The 19,287-nt window shown below is 47.6% G+C and overlaps 1 protein-coding gene across 2 annotated transcripts in view; it reads right to left on the bottom strand.

Annotated features, from left to right (window-relative positions):
* Positions 1 to 19,287, bottom strand: part of LOC119450905 (potassium voltage-gated channel protein Shaker) — a 311,904-nt gene that overhangs the window by 17,747 nt on the left and 274,870 nt on the right. The window lies entirely within an intron of this gene.

The raw sequence follows: 19,287 nt of genomic DNA, 5'->3' as shown, positions 1-19,287 counted from the left end.
ATCGTGTTTTCATCGGTGCCTTTGTATCGCAAATACACCGGGCAACCGTCAACGAAGAACACGAACAAAAGAGTCAAGCAAAGGTATCCGCTCTAAAGAAGGCTAGTAAGTAATCACAAAAGGCAGGGAGTTGCTTTCCTGAGATGAGTTTTCAAGTTTGGGCCTCAAATTTTGTCGAAAGGATTGCGCTGAATCTTAAAAGTTTCGTAATCACGTTTTCACATGCACCCTCGCGTGCCCGCGAATTCAAGCCTGTTGGCGGAGAAAACGATTAAGCTCCTTGCCGTTGCTGAAGCTATTTTGGTATCCGAAGGCGCAGCAGGTCATGATGATGGAAATTACCGTGAAGCGACGTCACCCTTGCCGGAAAACTTAGTTCAAGGCGTTCGGAAACGAAAACAACACGAAAGAGCAACGGCACCAGCATGCGCACCTCGCCAGTCAGTAGACGCTTTTCAAGCGAATATGGCGATGGAGCGCGGCTGTAAACAAACGAAGCCGGAGAGAGAGCCCACGTGATCCCATTACTATTAGGCCAATAGAAACGCGGAGTCAGCCTCGGACGAGGCGGCATGCTTCAAAGCGTGTCATTACTTTACGAAGTTTGAGGGGCTTTATTCTAGGAAAGCAGGCGGAAGTCAAGGGCCGCAGTTGGCGCTTCTTCAGTTTTTAAAAGCGAAGCTGTTTAAGCCAGCCGTAAAAAGTGCGCATTTCACGAAATTATCATCATCAGCATTGGCTCGAGCGTCGTCTTCTTCCGCAGCTGGCAAGTTGGCGCCCCTCGGGTTGCGCTCGTGCTCGTGCTCTGCACGCGCTCGTGCCACTGCTCCCGCGTTCGTCGTCATCGTCTGCTTCTACACCTGGCTGCGTGGCCTCTAATCATTCCAGCGTGTAATTGCAATTTTACTTCTCTTCTGTCGGCGTAATGGGGAGGCAAAGCTTGCACTAGGCCGCGCAAAGCTCGAGACACAATGAAGCTGACCAATAGATTGCGTCTCCTGGTGGTAGCTAGGTTGAACTTGGCTATGTCGAGGTTGAAATTGGTTGTATCTTGGTTGAACTTGGTAGCAGCTAAGTTCGGCCTTGGCTATGCCTGAGTTGAGCTTGGTTATGCCAGGTATCTTTTAGGTTATGACGCAATCGATCGGCCAGCTTTGCTGTGTCTCGAGCTTTGCGCGGCCTAGTGCAAGCTTTGCCGCTTTTTTTCCCAGGGGCTTTAGGGATTCGCGGAGGTGAGCGCCATCTGGGGTGTTGCAAGAAACCCAGCGGTGCGCGCGAGCAAGAATGAATTACGGGGTTTAACGTGCCAATACCACGATCTGATTTTGAGGCACGCCGTATTGGGGGACTCCGGAGTAATTTTTACCAACTGGGGTTCTTTAACGTGTACCTAAATCAAAGTACACGGGTGTTTTCGCATTTCGCCCCCATCGAAATGCGGCCGCCGTGGCCAGGATTGCGAACAAGATCATAGCAGCGGCCGGAAAGTCGGGAGAAGACGCAAACAAAGCTTCGATTTAAAAACAACTTGTCGTCGGCGGGAGACGAAACCTCGACCTCCGCATGACACGTGCGATGCTCTATCGGTCCTCCCGTTGTCCACCCCGCGGTATTTCGGTCCGCATTATTGGGCGCATGTGTACTAATCGTAGCTCATGATGATGATGATTTATTGGCATTCCCTTTGAAACGGGGCGGGAACAAATCGTCACCTAGCCTGCTTGAGTAACTCAGGTATGCTATCAATGCTTTTCCTTCTAGCATTCTTGTATACATCTCTTTAATCTTCTGTATCTACCTCGTTCCGCGAGGTATATACCCCAGCCAGCCGTCGACCTCCCAGCCTTTCCTTTCTTCTTTTCCACCCCCTCTCTCCAGCGAGTGCTACACCAGCGAGTGTTAGCCAGCGCCCCTCGCGGCCATAGTGGTGGATGTTCCACATATGCCACCCGTGCGACCGCAGCCATTCAATTATTCGAGGTGACTAGTGATCAGATCAGACGGCTCCTCTTAGGTATAAAAAAACGCTATGTCTGATGATGTCTGATGCACTCTCCCCGAACAGAAGAAAGTTTGTAGGAAGCAGAGCGGACACGTGTTTCGCTTCGAGTATAGGGTCACAGAAGTTTCCGGGAAGCGCCCCGAGCTCTGTTCGCGACCGGATACCGAAGAGGATCATTGGCGCCTCGTGGATTTGACAATATGGAGGACGGTAGCGTTCAAATACAAGGACTTCTGCCTGTACGAACACTATGTCACTAATACGTCTGCTGCTCTACTACATTTGTATCAGATGAAAAAAGTTGTCGCAGTTTCACCTGAAAGGCGAAGCATCAATTGCGATAGCAAATTTGAAGAGAGCTATACGGAGTAATGATAGCAGCTTTATCAGCTGTATAAACTTGGACATGCAGCAGCACCGGCAACACGCAGAACTAATGTCGACGCTGTCGGCGTTTTGCCAGCGTTCACACAAAATGCGTGCGGCGTTGGTGACTGTTGCCGGAGCCTCTCATATAAATAGGCAGTTGGTGCCACAGCTAAACGTCGCCTCCCTTACCTCCCCCCCCCCCTCCCCCACGTCCTTTCGCGCGTCGGAAGAAGGCACGTTTGCTCTACATATATGGTGATTGTAGAGGAGGAAAGAGACGCCTACTTCTGCAGCCCTTAAGGGAGCACAGCGCAGAACGCGCGTTTGTTCTCCGCCGTGCGTTCACTCCCCGTGAAAGCGCGCCCTTTCACTCGCACATAAAGCGTTCGGCGCGCGGCGACGATTTCATCTCCATTGACGTCATATGGAACCTCACGGCGACGCCGACGGCAGAAATCTGCTTTTGAGTGTCCATATAATTGCTATCGCAATAAAATCATTTACGACGATTGGCGGCTGCCTCTTGTGATGAATTGGCGTGGCGTACGAACTACTTTGTGGATACAGCCTTGCGTTTTATTGCGATAGCAATTATATGGACACTCCAAGCGGATTTCTGCCGTCGGCGCCGTCGCCGTGAGGTTCCGTATAAAGTTCAACGGCGATGAAATCGTCGCATTGCGCTATCTTCTGCAGCCCTTGATCCGTATGCTGTATCTGCGAGTGAAAGCGGGCGAGAGACGCGCGCTTTCACTGGGAGAGAACGCACGGCGGAGAGCAAACGCGACTTCTTCTGTCGCGCGAATGGCCGTGGCGGGACGGGAGGTAGGGAGGGAGGGGAGGTGACGTTTAGCTGCGGCACGAAATGCGTATTTATATAAAAAAGTTGTGAGGCGAGAAGGTGGTAAAGACTTCCGACGCTGCTCGAGGAGTGTCCCGTTCTGATCTCGTCGAAAACCGCCGAGCCATCAGAGGCCGCGGCTACAGGCACCAACGCCGCGCGCGTTCGGTGCGAACGCGGGCAAAACGCCGACGGCGTCGAAAACAGTTCTGCGTGTTGCTGGTGCTGCTACATGTTTATACAGCTGATAAAACTTCTATCCTTACTCCGTATAGCTCTCTACTAATTTGCTATCGCAATTGATGCTTCGCCTTTCGGGTGAAACTGCGACATTTTTATCACGTGCATTTTGCTCCTTCGTACGGCGTGTGACATAACATCCAATTGAAGCAGGGGTGACGAAATGGTGTTCTATAACGCGAAGCGTAGCCAGCGACCTTTATAAACAGCATCATATTGTCACGAAGATAATTAATGGGGGTTTGCCGAAAGAGAACAGCCTTCTTTAATGATGGCCGACATTCAAGAGAACGCGCGCACACCTGCGCCCTTCGTCGTCTTCTCTCTGGCGATCTTGTGCCTGTAGTTGGCAGCTGACTTCTGACGATCGGTGCTTGTAGTAGGCAGCTTACTTCGCGTCATTACTCCCCACGTGAAAAGCGACCGTCCCGGTCGCCGGTCGGAGAGGGTAAAGGGCGACAGAGGGCGTGGGAGAGCGTGGATCACAGGGGCACTTCTTCGCGGTCGTACAGTACGGCTTTATCCGTACTACGTGGACAATCTCGGCTCGTGCCCGCCGTCGGCTAGAGCTCATATTAGTACTCTGAGAGACGACCTCGTAGTTCACATTGCTGAGTCGCCTGACGGTCTTGTACGGGCCAAAGTATCTGCGTAGTAATTTTTCCGACAGCCCCTGTTGACGGACGGGTGTCCACACCCAAACGTAGTCGCCGGGTTCGTACTGAATGTTACTTCGGCCACTGTTGTAACGGCTGGCGTCGGTACTCTGCTGGTTGCGGATGCGGTTGCGAGCAAGCTGTCGAGCTTCTTCGGCTTTCTGGACGATGTCGTCAGCATTGTCACTTCTTGTTCCGTTGTCCACCGGGAGCATGGCGTCTAAAGGTGTTGTTACGCAGCTCCCATAAACCAATTCAAATGGTGTGAATCGGGTGGTTTCCTGCACAGCCGTATTGTATGCGAATGTCACGTATGGTAGAATTTGGTCCCAGGACTTGTGCTCTACGTCAACGTACATCGAGATCATATCGGCCATAGTTCTGTTGAGGCGCTCGGTTGGTCCATTAGTTTGTGGGTGATAGGCCGTGGTTTTCCGATGATTGGTGCGGGTCAGCGTGACGATCTCCTGCATTAAGTCAGCAGTAAACGCAGTTCCTCGATGGGTTATTAAGACGGAAGGGGCCCCGTGACGTAGCACGATTTAATGGACAAAAAACATCGCGACTTCTGTAGCGGTTCCGCGGGGCACAGCTTTGGTTTCTGCTTACCGCGTTAGGTAGTCCGTTGCGACGACTATCGATTTGTTTCCTGCGGATGACGTAGGGAACGGAGTGAGGAGATCCATGCCCACCTGTTGAAACGGTGCTGGAGGAGGGTCTAGGGGATGCAGAAGACCAGCATGTTTCAAAGGTGGAACCTTGCGCCGTTGGCAATCATGGAAGCCTCTCACATAGCGCTGAACGGACGAGAACAGTTGTGGCCAGTAATACTTCTGGCGTATGCGGGCTAACGTCCTGGCGAAGCCTAAGTGTCCGGCACACGGGTCGTCATGACACGCCTGCAGTACTTCTTCGCGCAGTGAAACTGGGACGACAAGAAGGAACGTTTCCTGGCTGATTTCGAAGTTTTTTTTTTTGTAGAGCACGTCGTTCCGGAGGCAGTAAGAAGTCAGACCTCGTGACATCGGTCGTGGAACAAGAGCGCTGGCTCCCTGAAGGTATCTTATGAGGGGAAGCAATGTACTGTCTGAACGTTGGAGGTCAGCCATCTCGACAGTGTCTACTACACCAAGAAACGGAAAATCTTGTTCTAAGTCACTGGGCTTGTAAGGTATCGGTACACGTGAGAGGCAGTCAGCGTCGCCGTGCTTCTGTCCGGATCGATATACCACTGTGACGGCGTACTCCTGAAGGCGGAGGCTCCAATGAGCGAGGCGGCCTGAAGGGTCCCTAAGACTCGCAAGCCAACACAGTGAGTGGTGGTCACTTACTACGCGAAAAGGGTGGCCGGAAAGGCAGGGTCGGAACTTGCTGATGGCCCAAACGCCAGCTAGACACTCCTTTTCAGTCGTTGAATAGTTGACCTCCGCCTTTGTGAGACTGCGGCTCGCGTAGGCTAGTACTCGTTCGGCGCCGTCTTGCCACTGAACGAGTATAGCACCGAGCCCCACGTTGCTGGCGTCTGTGTGGATTTCTGTGTCAGCCTTGTCGTCGAAATGCGCGAGTACGGGGGCTGTTTGCAGTCGCTTCCGCTATTCTGTAAAGGCTTCCTATTGTTCTTCCGTCCACTCGAAAGGTACATCCTGGCTTGTTAGTCTCGTTAATGGTTCGGCGATCCTTGAAAATCCGTCGACAGAACGACGGTAGTAAGCGCAGACACCTAGGAATCGCTGAACTGCCTTCTTGTCTGTTGGACGCGGGAATTCAGCGACGGCAGCTAGCTTCTCGGGGTCTGGCCGAACACCGCTGGGGCTGACTACGTGTCCAAGAAACTTTAGCTCCTGAAAGCCGAAATGACATTTCTCAGGCTTGATAGTCAGATTTGCTTAGCTGATTGCGAGGAGTACATTCCTGAGTCGTTCTAGATGTTCATCAAACGTTCTTGAAAGCACCACAACGTCGTCTAAGTAGACTAAGCACGCTTGCCATTTCAGTCCAGCGAGAACAGTGTCCATCATCCGCTTAAATGTGGTAGGCGCGGAACACAGGCCGAATGGGAGGACTTTAAATTCATATAATCTATCATGAGTCACAAATGCCTATTTTTCGTGGTCACGCTCATCTACTTCGATCTGCCAGTACCCAGACTTAAGATCCAACGAGGTGAAAAACTGGGCGTGGCATATAGACGATCCAGAGCGTCATCGATCCGTGGCAGGGGATAAACGTCTCGTTTGGTGACACTGTTCAGCCGTCTGTAGTCTACGCAGAAGCGTAGTGTATTGTCCTTCTTTTTAACTAAAACGACGGGTGACGCCCAAGGACTTATGGACGGCTGAATAACGTCATCATTTAACATGTCTTGAACCTGGTGCCTTATCACCTCCCTTTCCGTAGGAGCAACGCGGTAAGGATGCTGACGAACGGGGCGTGCTGACTCATCCGTAGGAACGCGATGCTTCGTAACGGAGGTGCGCTGTACTTTAGGTACTTTAGACTCGGTAGAGAAGCAGCCAGACAAGTCATTGACAAGGTCCAGTAGCTGCTGTTTCTGTCGTTCCGATAAGCCGGAGTTAATCTGAATGCGATCGCTCAGGTTGACCTCCTTCGATGAATTAGGGGAAGCAGTTTCTAGCGAGGCGACATCAGTGAAGGCAGCAATTTCATGGAGGAAGGCGACAGCTGTGCCTTGCGGTAAGTACTGATATTCGTTGCTGAAGTTTGTCAGCAGGACAAATGAGCGTCTGTGCTGAAGCTGAACGAGGCCCCGTGCAATGCAGATGTTCCGCTCAAGCATTAACGGAATGTTTGCCTCGGCGATGCCCTCAGAGCCGTCGAATGCGTCGCATGTTACCAGGGTCAGCACGCTGCTTCTTGGCGGTACCGTTATGCTGTCTTCGACGATGAGCAAGGCGCTTTCGGTGTGATTCTGGTCGCCAGCGTCACTTGCTAGGGCTTTTGCTGTAGAGAATGTCACGCTTGATTTTTCAAGGTTAAATATGGCTCCATTCGCCTGTAGAAAGTCCATGCCGAGTATCAAGTCCCTCGAGCAGCTGGGCAGAACAATGAAGTCCCCGACGTACGTAAATCCACGAATATTTACCCGAGCGGTGCATCTGCCCACGGGAATTAGTAGATGCCCTCCAGCAGTACGGACCTGCGACCCAGTCCACTGTGTAAAAACTTTCTTTAGCTTTGACGCAAGCTCTCTGCTCATAATCGAGCTGTCCGCACCAGTGTCAATTAATGTCGTGACTTCTTCGTCGTCTATGGTGACCAGTATGTCCGAAGTGACCACTTGCCTTTGGGCACCTGAGTGTGACTGAACGTAAGTGCGTTGTCGTCGTTGTCGTTGTGATGGAGGATATTCAATGCGCTCGGCGTCAGCGGCCTCACCTCCGGAGGTCGCTGGAGTCAGTTTTCCGGGTTGGCAGGGCTGGGTGAACGACGTCTACGAGCGTCTCGATGAAATGAGGGACTTGGCGATCGGTATCGAACAGGCGATGCAGAACGGGGCTCGTGCCTTCGCTACTCGAATGAAATGTCACGACTGGCGATCAAGTTCTCTACCTCCATCGGGCGCTGACCAGGTCGTGGGCGAGGTGCACCTGGAGGAAACCCGCGGAGGCCCACGCGTCGATAGGGGCACATCCTGTAGACGTGGCCAGCCTCTCCGGAATGAAAACATAGGGGCCATGGTATCATATACCCCGCACCTCCACCAGTAAAATGTCACGAAGATAATTAATCGGGGCTCGCCGAAAGAGAACAGCCTTCTTTAATTATGGCCGACACTCAAGAGAACGTGCGCACACCTGCGCCCTTCGTCGTTTTCTCTCTGGCGATCTTGTGCCTGTAGTGGGCAGCTGACTTTTGACGATCGGTGCTTGTAGTGGGCAGCTTACTTCGCGTCAATATAAACAGCGTAGCCGACGACCTTTATAAAGAGTCAGCTCGTCGCTGCATCAGAAGACTACCATCGTATCCGTACTGGCGCCACAAATCTTCATGAGGAAGAAGCGAGGAATGATTGAGCGGTCGCCAACAGTGAACGGTGGTCATACGGATGAATCTTTCCTCCTCTCTCGCTCAGCTTCAAACAACAAAGCAAATCGATTGGGAGAACATGAGTACGAATAAGAGAAGGCGCCAAGACACATGATGCAGGCGCAGTTGCCGTTATACGCGTAATCGGATATGGGCTACTGCCACCGTAGCCCTCCTTCCTCTCTGCAGCAACAGAAGAGGAGAGGGACCGCGCTGCTTGTGGTAACCGCGAGAGATGGCTCTCAGCGACGACTTCTCATGTGACTACCAGAGGCCGCAATCGCATTCATGGGTGGTGCAGTGCATAGACTGTAGGGTTGCTCGCCGCAGTGGCCGATGGCTCTTGTGTGTGTTTACTGAAATAATGGTAATTTGTGCTCCTTCCGTATACCGATCGTTTTCAGTACGACCACAATGTTCATATTTCGTGCCCAATGAGCTAAAACGTTGCCTTAAAATTTACTTCGTGCCATCCGCCAAAAATGTGAGTGAGGCATGAAAGGAAGAAAGAACAAATGAATCAAAGAAAGAATGAAAATGAAAACAAAGCTTGAAGTCTGTTGTCATCATACTGTTGTAAGCAATGCATCTCAGATAACGCCGACCTTAAAGATGAAGCAGTCAGATTTATCAATCAATCAATCAATCAATCAATCAATCAATCAATCAATCAATCAATCAATCAATTATATGTGCACGCCACACAAACATGCATACGTATGAAACCGTACTCCAGTTCCTAGAAGCGGCATTGCGTTAGAAGAAAACGCATTTGCACCTCGTTTCTGAGTCCTTTTTCGTGATACCTTTGTTTAGACCATTTTAACGAAATTTCGAACACAGTGCTTATATGGATAACCGCTGCATGGCTGCGAGGAATACTTAAAATTCTAGAATTGGTAAGATTACGGGTAAGTATCAACATGGACTATTTCAGCAACTAGAGATGACGTTGTCGCACTCAGCAACGCTGCGATGACTTGCAACAAACTATTGGGAGCCTAAACCAGCAAAACAAACTGAAGTGGATTTCGGAGATTGATACGTACATAACAAAGACAGTGTTCAATAACCCGGAACGGGAACAGGAGAGAGAGACGGTAAACTTAACATATGGCGGAGAGGACGGCCTGACGCGACTCTGGGCCTAGATGAAGGGAAAGAAGGCTGTCAGTCGTCTGGACAGAAGGCGTGAGTAAGTAGACTGGGGAGAACAAACAAGAGCTTGGTCATTCTACTGCATCACTGAAAGGTTCAGGGGGGACCCTCATCACGGGAAGGATGCCTACCGAATAACAAAAACCGTTTGAAATAAATTACACCCTCGTAAAAAAAAAAACCCTCGGGTCATGAAAGGTGGCTCAACAGTCTAGTACGGTAGCCAGCTGGGCGAGTCGGTACAACTGCGTGTTCACTTACACCGCCAACGAACCAAAAGGGACAAAGAAGAAAGACGTAACGCGAGCGCTAACTCACGGCTGGAAGTTTATTTCTGACAAACGTCACACAAATAGGAAAACGCACGTATGCGTAGTTGCGTACACCCGCACAACACCCATTGCCCTCAAACATGACAGAAGGCCGGTATAAACAAGACAGGTAGATTTAACGGTTACATACACCCGGAAAGATTTTTTTCTTTGCTGTGTATACAGCGCAAGGGGACGTCTTCCTGACGCACCTGTCACCACATTTACTGATGAGGTAGGCATTTGTAACGAGGCGCGCTTTTTCATCTTTATTTCTCCAGAGTACGCATGTGCAATCAAATGCGGGCGTGGAACCACGAGCTGCGCAATGAGGTTCCAAATGTGACAGACCTGCGTTCTTTATTCTCGGTGAATATTCCTGCAACCCTGTGTTAACACACCGGTCCGCTTGACCGATGTGACAAGATCCGCACGACAGGGGAATTTCGGACACGACATTGTCGCGGTACCGCACGAATTTGGAGCTATGGTTTATCTTGCACGAATCGTGCGCAACAGCAAATGTAGTGAAAAAAAAAATGTTGTAATCATCACCTGAACGCGGGTACACGACATTGTCGTTGAGATTGATAGAAAAAAAGCGGAGTTAGGCACGTCATGTGTGATTTGAGGGTGCCAAATAATGGGTGGCAAATGCGCAGCCGTAAATCTTTTCGAGGTTTTTTCTTTCAGGTCGCTTAGAAGTGTTTGTAAAATTATTTAAGAGAATGTTCGCATAACGATGAAAAAGCCTGAGAGAGACAGAGGGGGGGTGATAGTTATTCTTCCTTTCTCCTCTACATTGCCTACACTTATGAGCAGTGGAGATAAATGGAGCCTTTTAAGGACGGCGATTGTTCGCAGTGACGTGATTGGGCAATTCGTCTGCTTAGCATGACATTAGGTGACGCAGGACAGAGGTGATGATTGACTTATGAAAGCCACCTTCGGTCTTTCAGCGAGCCCAAGTTTATTATTATTATTATTATTATTATTATTATTATTATTATTATTATTATTATTATTATTATTATTATTATTATTATTATTAGCAGCAGCAGCAGCAGTAGGACCCACTCCGCCGGCGGCGTGCAGGGAGACTGCTCCATTGATGGAAGCACGCCGACGCACTCCGACTGCCGTCATTGAATTAAAAGCGGCAGCCGGCGGGCCATTGGCGTGCCACGCGGCCATAGTGGCGGCCTCCTCGCCGAGACGCCGTGTTCTCGCAGCGCCTTTCCTCCTCTCCCGCTCGTGACCCCGTTGTCGCTTCATTCTCGCGTGCCTCACACGCTGACGCACACGCTCGGGCTGCCGAGTCCGCGCTCTTCCAAGCAGCCGCATTTGCTCCCGGCAACGACGTCACAACTCGCAAATTGTTTGCCTTCTTCTGCTTTTCTTTTTTCTTTCTGGAGCTTTTGCGCGGAGCATTTGTATTAACTCTGCCAGAAAGAAGGACGGGATAAAGTTCAGCTTGTACGTGCATAGGGATTAAGCGATTACAATTTAGGCCAGCAAATGGACTAATTTTCTCGCATTCGCTGTTTCTTCTTTCAGATTTATAGCTCTCAAGCGCCCATCGCGGTGAAGTGTTGACAGGCAAATAAGCACAGAGTGAAAATTTATATTGACGAGCTTGTAAGGATAGAGAGAGAGATGAAAGAAAGGAAACGAACGTACGATCAATAAAAAAAAAAAAAAAACACGAATAGAACTGCGGCATTAAGAATGACAAACCCCAATCACGAATCTGTGGGTAAAAGAATGGCGCACATATATTCAGGATTTCATCCTGTGCAAGCATAAATTGAAATAATCATGCGTCTGTGTGTTTGGGGGGGGGGGGGGGCATCTGCAACACACGGTAATTTACGGGTTATAAATATGTGGCACAAAGTGGCATTGCATTTGAAATAATTTTGCATCAAACGACATTTCAGTTTGAGGAGGGAAAAAAGAGAGGGACGGACACTTTGAGGTAACGACGCTCGGTACTCCACAATGCCAGATTGCATCCGGGTGATCGCGGTATCCCGCCGGCGTGCTCCCGCGCCCTGCTTCCGTGAACGGGAGCGCCGAAAGAACAAGACCACGATGACTTGGGGGGAGGGGGAAGGAGGAAACAGCGCTGCCATGACGTCACATTGACGTCATCGCATCGACCGGCGTCGTCCCAGTGGCCTAGGGCATCGGCCCCCCGTGCCGACGGTCTCTCTGTGAATGCACTGCCTGCAGCCTCCACTCTGCGTGCTCTCGCTCTGACCTCGCGGTACTTTAACACCCTTTCTTTCTTGCTTCGGTATTTCTTTTTTCTTTTTTATCTCAATTCTGTAGGAGAGCACAACTGCGCACAAGAGTTTTGGTTAGCGCGCGGGCGAACGACAACACCACTCGGCGCGGAGCCCATTTCGATATGCATCGGCGCACCTCGGAGCGAAATCGAATGATGTCTTTTTGTTGCCAGCTTCTCGAGCCACCGTTCAGCTCGTGTGGTGGCCAGATGCGATGAGTATGGAAGTGCTGCTGCGCGATAGAAAAGTATGCGAAACAATAACAACAAAAGCGCTCTAAAGGAGTCTCGGCGAAAACGGGCGAAACGTTGCAAGCGGGGCTCGCGTCTCCCTGCACCATTTGCACGCAAGCGACGAACTTCCGTAATTGGACGCTTCGCCGTAAAATGATACGCGCAGCGTGCAATGATACCGTGCGTGCAACGTGAGTGTTCTTTGAGCGTCCATGTGTGTGTGCGGAGGGGGGGAGGGGGGGGGGCGATGCATAGAACGTGAATACGCAAGTTCGAGCAGTGTGCTCTATATGGGAAAAGCATGCTTACGCGAGTAAAAACGCATACTTGGAGATACGAACGCGAAAGATGATTCCAGTTGTGTCGTTGACTTCCTTCTATCGTTCTGCCTTTTATCGGCTGCGGGAACTAAGAGAGCACTGGGTATTCCTCTAAAATTAGATTCTGGGCTTTTACGTGGCAAAACTACGACCTGATTATTTAAGCACGCCGTAGCTGGGAAAATCTGCCGCGGGACTAGTCGCGCGGCACTTTTTCGCGCATTTAACGGGCTTTCTTTCAGTATTAGAAAAAAAAAAGACTTTTATGTAGCACGTATTGAGCAACACATAACTTGATAGCAAATTTTTTAGGATGGTCTACAATTTTTCATTCACACTTTTGCTTTCCATATCATACTTGAGCTGTTCATCAATTAATAATAATTAATTATGTAATTAGGCGAAATACAAAACATTGTCGGGAGTTGCACCAAGCGACGACAAACACCATTACCTTGGTTCTGTACAGTTACTGACACTTGCATATTTCAAAATGTTCGCACTAGTTACGTGGGACACCCGCTATACCAAGTTGTACAGCGTCAAGCGCCATCAAATCTAAAGAAACAGTTCCCCAAGAAATACGCGAAAGTTCATAGTGAAACGCGGGATGAATCTGAACGGGCTTTTCTACTTACGCCGATGAGTAAAATGCCAGGAGACGATAGGATACCGCTAGACGTGATAACAGAGAATGATATATTGTACTTTAATAGCTTTCGATCATTCACGTAGATTGTCTAATCACCTGAACTGCACATTCAAAATAAGCGAATGCAGCTGGAATAATAATCCTTAAGAAAAGCGGTGCCATGAATGGAAACGTTGAAGGCACAGAAGCATGTTTTCAGTTCTGCGAAATATTCAGGTACATAATTTCAAAGTATTATCAGCGCTTCAGCTCATTTCAGCCAAACATAAGGAAGATACTCACATTATAAAAGTGGTACTAAGCAATGCAACATATTCAAGTCATTGCTGAGGTTGTGTGAAAACTTGCAGAATATAAAAAAAAAAGCTTTTGTACATTGCATCCATAGATTGCCGAAAAGCATTAAGTTCAGCAAGGATGCCAGTACTCATGCAGACGTTGTATGATGAAGGCGCGAAGGAGATACAAATCAATATCAGAAACCGGATTCCACAGCTAGAAGACTACACAAGAAAAGCAGAAAAAAAAGGAAAAAAAAGGAAAAAGGTAAAATGAAAAACGAAGAAAAAAGAGCGAAAAGTGCAAACTAAGAAAATGCACTTAATCTTTCATCTAAAAGAAAATTACCTTACTTCGTTGCTTTATTACTACTGTATTATTCTAAAAGAAAATGCAATCTACTGAAGTACAACCTGAAACCACGAATGAAGAAACGAAGATAAGAAGAGTGTCTGGACGCCTTTATATAACAGCGTTCAGAAAACGAAAAAAAAAAATAACGAAAAAAAAAATAACGAAAAAAAAGCGAAAAACGTGTTCTTGTGAACTGATGAAAAACGAAACAGGCGTGTGTTAATTGTCATTGTTCGTGATCTCATTATTTTACGGCGTCCGCCTGCACAACTCCTAATCATCTCACCTTGCAACGAGGATCCCGCCTTCTAGATGCCTTGCCTTCATAAAAAAAAAAAAAAGAAAAAAAAATTCCGGCAGAACCAACCTCTCGATGGCTGTTGACATCCATTGTCCCTAATTGGATCACGGTCGGTTAGTGGCCTTCAAAGAACAGCTTTCTGTGCAGCAAAATACTTTTCTATAAATACGGACATGTGCGCGGAATACAAGGGACGATTTGTGCGGTGACTCGCCTTCATTATTATATCTTGTTTGTTTGTTATTTTTCTCTCGTAAGTGCCAGTGGCTGTAAGCGCTTAACGTATACTTTTTTATGTATTATTATTATTATTATTATTATTATTATTATTATTATTATTATTATTATTATTATTATTATTATTGTTATTATAAGTTATTTAAAACAGACTTACTCTTTAAATATCAGGTAAATGAAGTAGCTGGATTCGTACTTTTTCTAACCTTTCCAATGAAACCCCATTTAAAACAAGTTACCTACACCTTTATAGATACATTATATAAAGCGGTAGATATTGTATAAATACATTCCGCATATTCTGAGATGGTCATCGCTCCGGTTATATGCAATGTCCCAGGGCTCGGCCTACATTGCTACGAGATTAGCTCGCCAGGGTTGGCCATGCACGTGACGGCATGACGAGCACATACGCCCTAACTAGTGGACAACTTGGCTCACTGATTGGGCGCAAGAGGTTACATAGACAGCCTCGAAATGCCTGAATTGCAAAAAATATGCTAACCACATTAATACGCTATATTGTCGCAACGTCAAAAACAGAGGTCGCACAACCCTGATCAAGAGGAATAGCAGCAGGTCGCCTTTTTAATACCGCGCGCTACTGCGGCTTCTTCGCCGCGCCTATATCTAGCTGTGCAGTACGTTTTTTTTGATGAATTCACGAGGTTGAGGGATCTGACCTGGGCTACTTCTTTGAATGGTGGACAGCGCTTACAAAAGGACGAGAACAGCCCTTACAAAACTAGGAATAGAAATTTATCGATTTAAAAAAAAAACTTAATTGATACATGTAGAAACTCGACAGAAACTCAACAGAATGTCAGCAAAAAAAAAAAAATGTTACATGGGAGGACACATGCACCGTACAGCGCGTATCACGTTTCCCGTTGCTGAGCTGTGCAGCATACTGAATTCGCGTGGCCCTATTATCCACGAAAAGTTGTAGCACGAATTCTCGTGGAAAAGTCCAATATGTACGGCCGAAAACGTGAAGGATAACTAAAGGAACTTGGAGATAAGAACCCCACAGTGAGCGATGCAACTGAAAAGTGATAAAAACGTTAAGGTCTAGAATGAAGGCACTATTGTTTTGGAAGAATAACCTGCCAGATGATAATGCACTAGCGGAAAAACAAAAGACAAAAAGAGATTAAATTTAACGGATGACGAAATGTGCAGAGAAGATAGCCGGTAGAGGGACTGGAGAGATTGAACGAAACGGACATGATATGAACATACATGACGCAGTGAATGCAGCAAGTGTTTGCTGATATAAACCGGATGTCCTGCGCTGCACTGCGCTGACGATGATTTCATGGCGGCGCAGATTATTCTAATTTGCCACAGCTCGTCGAGTCAGAACGCGACTTGGTTCCAAGGTATAAATGCACGTCGGCTGTGCGTAAATCGACGCGTATGGTGCAAATGATGTTGATGCTGATGCTGATTTATTGGCATCTCCTTCGAAACGGGACGGCGACAAATAATCACCTAGCCTGCTTGAGGTGATCAAGTAATGTATAGATATAGATCTACCATTTGGCTATGTCACCTTAATCTTTTCTCTCCTCCATGGATCATCTATATCTACCTTGTATAGTTGCCTGTAACGGATCTGGTCCTATCAATTTCTTCCCTGCATTTTTTACACCAGTACTTCCAATGCCTCTTGCCTATCTCGACCTCTGACCGCTCAATGCTTTCGTCCGCTTTACATCTCATCGCTTCTGGAAGGTGGACGTTACTTATGGCTCTCTCTGAGTGAATACTTTCCCATTTCATTAGGATATGCTAAGTTGGCTCCGGATTTTTGCTGCAGCACACTAATGCCTAATCCTGCTGCGAAAATTTGCTTCGGTATGTTTCGGTCCTTAGGAAACCAGCTCGGACCACAACAGCAAGGCACTGTTCTTCGTGTTGGCCTACATATTTCCTTTTTATTTTCTTTCTATCCATTCTTGTAAACCTCCAAAGTTTCCATCCTTTGTGTCCAACCTGTTGTAGATGTTTCTCTAACTTTCTTTCTGACGACTCGTAGTTGTCTATTTACACTTTCAATTACCAACTTCTTTGACTTCTTCCTCCGTTGAGTGCCCACGCTTTCGAGGTAAAAATATTTGTGCACTTTAGCCGCCCATTTATTTTCGTCTACAGTTCTCCGTCTTTCTTCAAAACTAAATTTGCTCTGCCCTTCTCTGACTTCAAAAGCCCAACCCATGTCACCCTGCACTGCCTAGTTTGTGGTTTTATCGTGGGTCCCCAAGGCCAACCGGCCTACCGACATTTGATTAACTTCCACCTCCGACACAATGTGTGAATTTCAGCACAAAATGACATTTGCGAACGTTAGTTTCGGCACCATTGCCATATTTGCACATTCCTCGCACCACCTCCTATTTATTTTAGCTCCAAAGTGCTCCATGTTTCAATATTGCTGCATCCCACTTCCCCTTCATTCTTAGATTACATTGGTGGATGACTGAGTAGGTCTTTCCTTCGTTTATGTGTACACCGAGGTGTATACACAATTACACATACACAAAGTATTGCTTGGCTATGGGTAGACTTATTTATTTATTTATTTACAATACTGTAAGACCTGTAGGCCGTTACAGAGGTTGGGAAAACAATACAAAAATATACAGAATAACATATACAGTACCACAAAACTATTATACAAGACCCTATACAATACTTATGCAAAAAGTGTTTCCAGCCGTTGCTGAAAAGAGCCGGCTGATTGACAATCTATGGAAACTTGTGAATCAAGCCTTTTCCACACATTAATTGTTCTGGGCAAGAACGAGAACTTGAGTACGTGAACTCGTGTGGTCTAGGCAAAGCAGCGTAAGGACGATTAGTGCGCGCTGGTAGTCGCCCAGGGGGAGGGCGCAAATACCAGGTAGGATCTAGTTTTAAATTTCCGTCACTATGACATTGCTCGTCTCTTCATTTAACTGCATAAGTCCCGTTTTCTGCATGCGGAACCGAAGGCCTAAGTTTGTAGCTGCATTGCTGCCCATATTCGCAAGTCTTTGTAAATCTCTTGCATTGCCCGGTAGTAGCACTATGTCGTCCGCACACATCAGCCCAGGGACCTTCTGTTTCACCCTTTGCCCATTACGGATGTAAGCTCCTAATTAACTGATTTCCAGTCGACCTTCTATACCTTTAGCATAAAGCGTCAACAATAATGGAAACGGAGGGCGTCCTTGTTTAATTGCTGCGTGAATTTCCGCAACTTCATTGTATTTCCGGCATTCCCACACGGTTTGCACTCGGTTATCCCTATATATCTTCCTCGTCGGCTTCACAGAATTGTCACCTATGTCCTCGCGCTTGAGAATATACCGTCGCAATTCCCTGTCCACATTGGCGTAAGCTCCCTTAATATCTAGAATTAAGTTTGAGCTTATTTCCCACAACAGGGCGCGTGAAGAGGCACGTTAAAAGTGCTATCCATAAAGGTCTATTCTGAGCTATTGAAAGCTCTATGCACTTAGTGTAAGAAGCTGTACATGGTCATGGACGAGCAGCGCCTCTAGAGAGCGGCTCGAGCTCAAAATAGGTGCGAAAAGTCATGCCCCCCACCCTCCCCGAATATGCAGTAAGACAAAAAAGAAAAAAAAAAAAACTTCAGGAGGAAAATTGATCCTACACACACAGCTGCACATCACGGACGTAGCGTCACTCTTTTTAGGTTTTTAGGGCCAAATTGTTTCTCTAAACTGACAAAAAGTTTACGACTTAGGACTCCGTAAGAAATACTGATACTTTCCGCAGAATAGAAATATTCACGATCAAACCAACAAATGATTTGCGATGTGGATGTGAATAAATAGTTTAAATACTTCGTTTCCGTGTATTTGAAATAGCACGTGCCAAAAGCACATATGCCCTGCGTAACCAACACATTTCACCGAGAGGAAGCCTCACTTTATCGAATAAGGACGGGATCTGCTATTTAAGACGGGGCGAATCAATTCTCCGAACTGTACGGCACGCGACGAGAAAGGGGACATCGAACACTTTCTGTGGTCGTGCCTGAAGATTCAAGATGAAAGGGACGCTCTCCTGGAGAATCTGCAAAAAAAAAAGTGCCTTCCGCATGCGTGCTTGTAACACCTTGTGTTACACACGTATCCTTATCGCATTCACGTCTCCTTATCGCATTCTTAAGAGATACTGCTTTGATGGACAGAAGGTGAAACACTGCAGTGATATTGTAAGAGACGCTCGGGCAGAGCAATTGCTGGCCTTGATCGCCAGGCTAAACCCGCGTGTGGCTACAACCGACCACCACTATACCACTATGCATAAAAAAATTCCAGAATCGCCCGCTGATGGAACTTACTCCGAAAATAAAGCGGAAGTGCAAATACGTGAACGGATTTACCTGTCCAGCCCAATAAATCGTAGTACAAGGGTTGGCCAAGCTTTTAACGCTGTCAGATGGAATTTTGCAATAAGGTGAATCCGTCCTAACTTATTTCATTCCTGAACTGCTCTGTATCTTTTTCGCTGTGTCACTAATTCTATTCATGCAGTCTACTACAGTGATCTTCATCATTGTTCGCGTCATCACGAAAGATATAAATTTAGAAGATTAATCTTATTTGCGCTCATTCCCACATGGTTGTGTCACGTAGAAAAACAAAACGTAACTTTCGCGTATTAACGTGTGCAAATGAACACTTGCGCGAAGCGTCATATTCCTGTGTAGCGCCCACCGACACCACAACGCGGGGCACTTTGGTTGGCGCTCCCAGCCGGCTCTTTGGTGCCGGCTGTAAACAAAAAGGGAAATAAAGATTCACAGCGCGTGCTCGAAGCGCAAGCTCGGCAGGCGATTTCTATAGGCACCAAACCAAACCAAACCAAGGCTGGCCATCGCAGCCACCGCTCGGCTCACCGCCATTGCCCTTCTAAGTAGGGACGACGGCACGGCTCGTTCGCCGCCCTCACGTCCTCCTACAGTAGTGACCCGTTAGAG

Source organism: Dermacentor silvarum, chromosome 4 (genome assembly GCF_013339745.2).
Source record: "Dermacentor silvarum isolate Dsil-2018 chromosome 4, BIME_Dsil_1.4, whole genome shotgun sequence".
Classification (NCBI taxonomy): domain Eukaryota; kingdom Metazoa; phylum Arthropoda; class Arachnida; order Ixodida; family Ixodidae; genus Dermacentor; species Dermacentor silvarum.
The sequence above is the reverse complement of the archived record's forward strand: the minus strand, read 5'-3'. Positions and strand labels throughout refer to the sequence as shown.